Below are 9,820 nucleotides of genomic sequence, written 5' to 3'. Positions count from 1 at the left end.
ACAATTTCGCTTATTTGAGAGAGGTAACGGTCATTTGTCTTGTCACCAATTATGTTATCAATGCGGCTGTTGTACGGTTTGGGGCCTCCTTCACTGATTCTATCAATTATTTGTTAATGATAGTTCTTAGCCAATCTTATTTCTTGTCTTAATTTTGCACGTATTAGGAGAAAGGAAGAGTAGAGGGAGGAGGAGCGAGAGAAGAGAAAGAGAAAGAAGAGGAAAAGAAAGAGGGAGTGATAGAGTGAGAGTGAAGAAAAGGGGGTGAAAGAGAGGGGACAGGGGAAAGGAAAGGGAGAGGAACGGGAGATAAATATATATATATTATATATTATATATATATATATTATATATTATATATATAGAGAAGAGAGAGAGAGAAGAGAGAGAGAGAGAGAGAGAGAGAGAGAGAGCAGAGAATAAAATCGACCAAAAAAACAACATTGTAATTTACAGTAACAAGCAATATCGTAATTGAATATATTCATGTCCCATTCATAGTCGCGTCGAACCCGATTTTCGAGTCTGTCAGTAACAAATTGGTATTCATAAAGCTCCCAATGTATCATTCACAAACACATGCGGGAAGGGTTTCGGGTCTGGTTTTCAGAAATTGCAATAACTGACGTATATTAATGACTCATCCAAACACACACGCACAACACACACACACGCGCGCGCGCGCACACGCAAGCCGAACGCCGCACGCACGCACGCACGCACGCACGCACGCACGCACGCACACACCACACACGCCACACACCACACACCACACACGCACACACGCACACCCCACACAACACACACACACACCACACACACACCCCACACCACACACACACACCACACACACACACACACACCACACACACACATTTATGTGTGTGTGTATATATAATATTATATTATAGATATATATATATATTAATTACGAAGAACATTTATTATGAGCATATACAGGCATGTGTGTATATGTAGGACTATGTATGAATGTGGGCCTATACATATACAAATAAAGATATACACGTAGCTATCTATTTATCTATCTTTATTCATTTGTTACCACCCACTGACAGTGATTTTTTACATCCATCCAGCCATTCCAAAGAAGTAAATCGGCCATAATTCAATATGCATCCTGGCTGCTCATAATGGAATATTAATTTGCTCATGTTGGTAACGGTAAACCAATGGTTCCTCAAACTTTCTTACTCTGTGGCCTCCGACCAAATATATAATGATCTCCAAGGCCCCGTTCATTGACTGTCATCTTTTCAGATTCAGTTATTATTACTCGTGTAATGGTGTCAATAGCTAAATGAAAGTTCCATTTTATTTATACGTGGGGTATATAATTATACGTAAGTACTGTAGATGAGGTAACATTCAGTTTAATTCGATGTCATAATTCTCATATTGTTCCATGGCCCTCCACGAATTACCCTGAGGCCACAGGTTGGGAATCCCTGCCCTAAACCTTGCCCGACGATTAAAAGTCTTGAGGAAGACTGTGAATATGGCAGTTGTAAAAGACGTTTGGCATTCCGATAGTCGGGTTTGACACTATCTTATCTAAAACACACTGACTATCACTTTCATTGTAACGCCTAGATAGCTCAGTTGGGAGAGCGTTAGACTGAAGATCTAAAGGTCCCCGGTTCGATCCCGGGTCTGGGCACTTTTGAGAGCCCGCAGGTGCCCAGAGAAATGCCCGAATCAAGTAGACTACCGTTAATGCTGGGGACTTTCATTGTGTAACACATAATGCAAGTTACAGTGACAAAATTATTTCCACCACTTTATAGATTTAAGGATTTTATGAAATTTGTTACCTACATCCAGAAGCACATGTACACATCCATGCACACAGACACACACACGCAGATATGTGTATCTATACATATATATGAATGTATATATACTGTATACATACTAACATACATACTGTATACATACATACATATACATCATACTGTATACAAAACACGCACATACACATGCGTGTCTGTGTGTGCGTTCATGTGACTGTATGTGTGTGTGTGCGCATGCAAGTGCATGTATGTGTGTGTGTGTATGTGTATATATATACAGTAAGTATAAGTATGTGTATACGTATAAATATATATATATGTATGTATGTATATATATATATATATATATATATATATATATATATATATATATATATATATATATTTTTTTTTTTTTTTTTTTTTTTTTTTTTTTTTTTTTTTTTTTTTTTTTTTTTTTTTTTTTTTTTTTACGGTAGGTTCATGTTTGAGCCGCCGTGGTCACAGCATGATACTTAATTGTAGTTTTCATGTTGTGATGCTCTTGGAGTGAGTACGTGGTACGGTCCCCAGTTCCTTTCTACGGAGAGTGCCGGTGTTAACTTTTTTAGGTAATAATTTTCTCTATTTATCCGGGCTTAGGACCAGCACTGACTTGGGCTGGCTTGGTCACCCAGTGTCTAGGTAGGCAATCGAGGTGAAGTTCCTTCCCCAATGGAACAACGCGTCGGCCGGTGACTCGAACCCTCGAACTCAGATTGGCATCGTGACAGTCTTGGGTCCGACGCTCTAACCACTCAGCCTTCGTATAAATATACATTTACATATATATTCCTATTTATATAAATTTATATATGCCAAATAGCCTATTCATTTAGGTGAGTGAACTGCTGTACTCCTTACCCCCCCCCCCCTACTTGCACAGCATCCTATATTTAGTCCAATATCTGAATATATAATTGGCAACAGTCCCTGGATTCGAAAGTACTCCGATTCGACAAGTCTTTTGAGAAGAAACAAAAGAAGGCTGAACGTAGTAAATTTCAACAAAAAAGACTATTGTGTGTATATATATATGTATGTATATATATACATATATATATATATATATATATATATATATATATATATACTTAATACAAAATAAATGTAAATGCATTAGTATTAAGTGTCAGCTGATTAGTAAAAAAAAAAAAAAAAAAAAAAAAAAAAAAAAAAAATCCAGAGTTCTGTCTAACGCTCTTCCAATCGGACTGTCCTGGACTATTTTATAAATTATTGTATTAAAAATACCGAATATCTTTTATGTCTATAAATTCGCTGATATTGGTAGGGCAAGGAATGCTCAGTAACAAAAGCAAATAAATTACATATGTGCTAGTATTAACCCCGTCTAATTTCTAACCTCCATTTTTATTTTTCTTCTAACTTCTAAATAAAATGGTTATGTAACAATATTAACTCTCCTCCAATTTCTAACAACCCTGCTATTTTTTTCCTTCCAATTTCTAAACAGATTATTAAGAATAGTTTTCACTTCCCCAATTTCTAAAAACCGCTTCTAATTTTCCATCTAACTTCTAAATAGATTATTAACCTCTTGTCATCTTCCTAATCCTCTTTCTAGTGTCTCTTCTAACTTCTAAGAAAAATTGTAATTATCTCAGTGGTTATTATGCTGCATTAAGTTAGTGTTGGAATCAGCATGCTTTTGATCCCCAGGATTTGTGCCAAAATAAGATATTATATTTAGTGCACTTCTTATTCCTATGAAATGATTATTATGGAAGATTAATTGGGTGAAATTCGAAGTAAGGTGAGATTTGAAACTTGTGCTGAATATTACGAGCGGTTGTGAAGTTAATTTTCTTTCTATCTTTCTCTCCTTCTCCTCTGACTGACCTGTAGCGTAGTCCGAGATCTTAGACTGTCTGTCTGTCTCTCTCGTCCTTTAATGGAGCTGTAGTATAGTGCTCCGAAACCTCCAAAAAGTAAATAAATAAAAAAGTAAACAAGGTAAAATATTTATAATATAATAGGAATAAAAATACAAAATAAATTTTATTATCTATTTATTTATTTACTTCCTTATTATACATTTATATTGGTTACACACGACATATATAAATACTTCGTATTAGGTATCAACTGATTAGAATAGAAAAATACGGAGAATCTGAATTGTCCACAGTCCGACGTGAGTCGCTAAATTTTCTATTCTTGAGACTGGACACACTATGAACACGGCAAACCTCATGGCTGCCACGCGTTTCATAACAGTAGAACATCTGACAGCGACATTTTCAGGCACTCATGAATAGTCAAAAGTGCCCAGACCCGGGATCGAATCGGGGACCTTTAGATCTTCAGTCTAACGCTCTCCCAACTGAGCTATCGAGGCATATTAGACATTGTGATTAAAATGCATTAACATATCGAATATTCTTTAATTGTTTATAAATTCACTGGTATTGCTAGGACAAGGAATGTTGAGTAACAATAACGAATAGATTGCTTATGTGACAACATTTACTTCCTAATTTTTAGCCTCCTTATTTCCCTTCTAATTTCTAAACAAGATATTTATGTAATAATACTAACTCTTCACTTTCTATCACCCCTTCTAATATTCCTTCTAACTTCTAACTACATTGTTAACCTGTCCGCTTTTTAACCGTCCTTCCAGAGTCCCTTCTAACGCCTAAGTGAAATGTAATTATCTCTGGGGTTCATATACTGTATTTAGTTTTTGCTGGAATCTGCATTGTTTTGATCGCAGGAATGAGCATCAACTGTAAAACATTATATCTAGTGCATGGAAGAAAGCTTATTTAGGTGAAATTCACGGGAGAATGGAATTTGAAACTTTAATTTGTGCTGAAGATAAAGAGCGACTGAGAAATCGGCGCTAATTTCTCTATCATCTCTTTTTCTCTTTTATCTTTTTATCATGCTTTGTCACTCTGTCACTCTCTCTTTCTCTCTCCTTCTCCCTTCCTTCCTCGGTGAACTACTCCCTAACTCCCCAAAAGCTACATCGCTGTGTTCACCTTCCTATATTTAGTCCAATTTCAGAAAGAAAAAAAACTGGCAACTCACCCTGGACTCTGGAGCACTCCGATTCCACAGTCCTGTTTTGAGAAGAAACAAGAGAGTGCTGAAGGTAGCAAATTCCAATCAAAAAAGATGGAAAGACTATGGTATAGACATTAAAAAAACACACAAAATGCAAGTAAATACATTAGTATTAAGTGTCAAGTGATTAAAAAAAAAAAAAAAAAAAAAGACGGTAAATTGTTGTCCGGAGCCTGGCGTGAGTTGCCAGCTTTTTTTCCTTTTCTTGAGACTAACACATTATGGACACAGAAAATTTCATAGATATAACCGCCACACGTTTCACGGCCATTACAGTAGTCCCTCAGACAACAACATTTTCAGGTAGCCATGAGTTGTCAAATTGTGCCTAGACCTGGGGTCGAAACGGGGACCTATAGATCTTCAATGTAATGCTCTCCTAACTGAACTATCTAGGCAAATATTATATGATAATCCATTGTATTGAACATATCGAATATTTTTAATGGTGTTTATAAATTTGCTGACACTGATTGGACAAGATATGTTTAGTAACAGTATTAACCTCCTTCTAATTTCTAACCTTCATTTTTATTTCCCTGTAACCCTTCTATTTTTTCCTTCTAACTTTTAAATGTCATGCAGATGGCAAGGTAATCACTCGAAAGCAAGATACTGTTTGAAAACATGTCTCGCCAACTCTCTCGCAAGCCAAGGAACTTTCCTGCAGTACGAGACTTGTCATACGATAAAGAGTTTGTGGATGACCCCCAACCATCCACTTCCAGGGGATTTCCTCGCTTGCGCAATGCCCCAAAACCGTAACTATAGTCCTCCGACGAGGAAAGTCCAGATCAAGACTTCACACCTCAGAAACTCTCCAGGATGAGTGATATCTCTGGTAAGCTTTCTATCCATTCTTTGACTTGTAAAAACACCTGGTTCTTTGGACATATTACTTTGTTTCTGAATAGCATCACAGAGAACTCATGTTTTCCTTCGTAATTTTTTATTTATTTATTTATTATTATTTTTTTTTTTTTACAAAAGTTGAAATCTCCGGCCGGTTCAATGGTGACGACTCGGATTGGGAGGGATACGAGTCCGATACCGAAGAATCGGACATAGAGGACAACTCGGATGTAGATTATGACTACGTTCCGCTGGTAGCTATGTCCATGGACTCCGATGAGCCCCTCGCAGAGTACGTCAGGCAACATTGGGAGCGCAGTGCTCCTGGAGCTCTCTCCTTCGTTTGGTCGAAGAGGGAGAACTTGTCCAGCGTCACTGCTTCGAGAGGACACCGGGTGTGCACGCACCCCTTGATGGATCGTCGAGCCCACTGGACATTTTTACCAGTTTCTTCCTAGAGGAGCTGTTTCAGTCAATCGTGGACGAGACGAATCGGTAAGCAACTGACCTCTTGTTTGTATTCCGATTTGAAAACGGAATTTTCTTCCTACATGTCCTTTTTTGAAACACCTATTTTACAATGTCTTTTTCTTCCAACTTCCGGTATGTTCACAAGAACCCACGACCCCCTTCATCAAATATGAAGGGGTGGGTGGACACGGTGCAGGAGATCCACTCATATGTTGGCCTAAGGTTCCTCATGGGACTTCATGGGAAGAGGTGCCAGAGGGACTTTTGGTCGACGAACCTGTTGATGTCCTCATCGGTGTTCACCAGGACTGTGACCAGAGACCGCTTCGACGCCCTTACCTTCGCTCTCCACATCACTGACAACAAAGGGAGAAGCATGATGCGGATGATATATTGGTGGAAGCTGCGCCCTGTGTTAGGCGTCCTGGAATCGACATTCCGGTCCGTTTTCGTCCCGAATAAAAACGTGACCGTCGACGAGAGCTTGTGGGCCTTCAAGGGCAGACATCACGCCCTACAATACAACCTGAGTAAGAGGGCTTGGAGAAAGCTCAGAGCCACCATGTGGAGGAGGATCCCCAGCAGGCGCACATGCCTGTTGACACACCCTTTCGGCGGTGGCGCAGGAAGGAGACCAGGGTGATGTGCAGTTGCTGCGGCACATCCCTATGCCCCACACCCTGCTTCCAGTCTTACCACGCCTGAAGGCACAGGTGTGGTGCTTGGAATGTCTTTGTTTTAGATTTTGAGAAGAAAAAAAAAATCGATTTACCACTGCTTTTCCGTTCTCTCACCAAGACAAACTACTGACTTTACACACCTAAAATGTAGTATATACTACAGTATTAGACAATAATATCCTTCATATATCATACTATATGGTTACAGTAACTCAGTAAACTTTCACATGTTTCTAGAGTGCAAAAACTGAGGTTGCAGTTACACGCAAACCAGCCATCAGAGCACTTGCACGGGTGGTGACACGGGCTGCGCGCACTGAGCGCGCGTCTCGGCGAGAGAAACTGCTGGTTGCTTTTATTTCCCAGAACACAAGCTGCACACCAATTTTCCGACCCACACTAATGGGTTAAAACAAAAGTCACGTAAGTACTTTAGTATTAAGTGTCAGCTGATTAGAATTTAAAAAAATATGGAGAATCTGAGTTATCCAGAGTCCGGTGTGAGTTGTCAATTTGTCCTTTCCTGAGACTGGACACAGTATTGACACAGAAAACCTCATAGATATCAAAGCAACCACATATTTCATGAAGACCCCCCAGCCATTACAATAGTCCGTCAGACAATGACATTTACCCGTGAGTTGTCAAAAATGCCGAGACCTGGAATCGATCTACGGACGTTTAACGTTCTCCCAACTGAGCTATCTAGGCGCATTTAAAATTGCAATTTCATTGTATTGAATATATCGAATATTATCTAATTCGCTGATATAGGTAGGACAAGGAATGCCTAGTAGCAATAGCAAATAGATTATTTGTGTGCCAATATTAACCCACTGATAATTTCAAACCTCTATTATTTTTCTTCCAACTTCTAAATAATATGTAACAATATTAACTCCCCTGCAATTTCTAAAACCTCTCCAATTTTCCTTCTAACTTTTAAATAGAATGCTTTTGTAACAATATTTTTAATGCTCTGCCAATTTCTAAAACCCCTCCTAATTTTCATTTAAAAATCTTAAAAGATTATTAACCTCCCGTCATCTTCCTAATTCTCATTCCAGTTTCCCTTCTAACTTCTATATAAGGTGTGTTAATTTCAATGATTAATATACTTGTGTTAATTTTCAGTAGGAATCTGCAATTATTTTTCAAAAACACTTTATTCCAATAATTATAGTAAGTATTCTATTTACATATATGGTGTTTTTAAAATTTTTAAAAAAACAATAACATGCAGATACATTAGTAAATTTAAATGTCAGATGATTAGAATAGAAGAAAAATGTGAAACGGATTGTCCAGAGCCGGCGTGAGTTACCAATTTTTTTCCCTTTTTTTTGAGGGCACGAAAAAACCTCATAGATTTTCAAATGGCACCACACATCTCACGAAGATTTTCCCGGCCATTGCATCTGACAACGATATTTTCAGTGCCTGTTATTGCCAAAAGTGCCCCGACCCGGGATCGAACCGGGGACCTATAGATCGTCAGTCTAACGCTCTCCCAACTGAGCTATCCCAGGCATTTTAATTCTGTTTGATTGTACTGAATATCGAATATTTTTCAATAGTGATATGATTCGGGTAAGGGCATGGCCCTACTTTTACAATAACAATTAGCTGCTTATGTGCCAGTATTAACCCCCTTCTAATTTCTAACCTTCCATTTTTATTTCTAATAAATGGTTATGTAAATAATTAACTCTCCTGTAATTTATAACAACCCTTCTAATTTTTCTTTTTTAACTTCTAAATAGAATGCTGTGTAACATATTTTCAACTCCTCCAAATTTCCTAAAACCACTCTTTAATTTTTCCTTCTAATTCTAAATTAGATTATTAACCTCCGTCATCCCTTTTAACCCTTATTCCAGTTTTTCCCTTCTAACTTCCCAAATAAGATTTAAAATTTTCTTAGCTGTTTGTAAAAAGATCTCTCTCTCTCTTAATCCTCTGATTGAGGCGTAACATAGTTTCTCTGTACCCCCAAACTAAATATATTAAATAAGTAACCCAAAAATAATTTTTTATATAGGGTAATATGAATAAAAATTTCATAAGATAAAATTAAAAGAATATTGTAAAGAAAATTTAAACACAAAACTTTAAAATCCATTAGTATTGGGGGGCTTGGGGGGGGAAGTTGCCCCCTCAAAACTTTTTTTTTCCCATCAAGGTCCCTGTCTTGATTGACCTTATTCTAGATTTACCTCCTAAACAAAAAGTGACTCGTTGTCCAGAATTCCAGTGTTAGTTGCCATTTTTTTCCATTCCTGAGACTGGATACATTATGGACATGGAAAGCCTCAAAGATATCATGGCAGCCACATATTTCACGGAGACCCCCCGGTCATTATATCAGTCCATCAGACCCCGACAATTACCTGCGAGTTGTAAAAATTGCCCAGACCCGGGATCGATCCAGGGACCTTTGTCTTCATCCTAAACGCTCCTCCCACTGAGCTATCTAGGCATACTCACATTTGTGGGTTAAAAATGTTTTTTTAAATATCGACTAATTTTTTTAATTTTGTTTAAAAATTCGTTGATATTGTTGGACAAGGAATGTTAGGTAAAAATAGCGAATAGATTGCGACAGTACTAACCTTTAATCTTAACCTCCATTCTTTTTTCCCTCTTCTTCTAACAAAATGGTTATGTAATAATACTAACTTCCCTTCAATTTCTGGGCACCCCTTCTAATTTTTCCTTCAAACTTCTAAATAGATATTAAATCCCTGTCCCTTCGAAGTAAAAAAATCTTTATTTCAGTGGTTCGTTATTTTGATTACTGGAATAAGCATCAAGGGGTTTAAAATACATATTTAGTGCATTTTCGTTTTTTCAGACAAAACCATTATCATAGAGAAAAGCTTAAATTCGGTG

The 9,820-nt window shown here is 37.7% G+C and overlaps 2 non-coding genes across 2 annotated transcripts; one reads left to right on the top strand and one right to left on the bottom strand.

Moving 5' to 3' along the window:
* Positions 1-1,605: 1,605 nt before the first annotated feature.
* On the top strand, positions 1,606-1,678 carry Trnaf-gaa. The gene has a single exon. It is a non-coding gene; the product is annotated as a tRNA-Phe (tRNA).
* Positions 1,679-8,384: 6,706 nt separating this feature from the next.
* Positions 8,385-8,458, bottom strand: Trnav-gac. Its single transcript has one exon. It is a non-coding gene; the product is annotated as a tRNA-Val (tRNA).
* Between the last annotated feature and the right edge of the window lie 1,362 nt (positions 8,459-9,820).

Source organism: Penaeus monodon, chromosome 35 (assembly GCF_015228065.2).
Source record: "Penaeus monodon isolate SGIC_2016 chromosome 35, NSTDA_Pmon_1, whole genome shotgun sequence".
Classification (NCBI taxonomy): Eukaryota; Metazoa; Arthropoda; class Malacostraca; order Decapoda; family Penaeidae; genus Penaeus; species Penaeus monodon.
The sequence above is the reverse complement of the archived record's forward strand: the minus strand, read 5'-3'. Positions and strand labels throughout refer to the sequence as shown.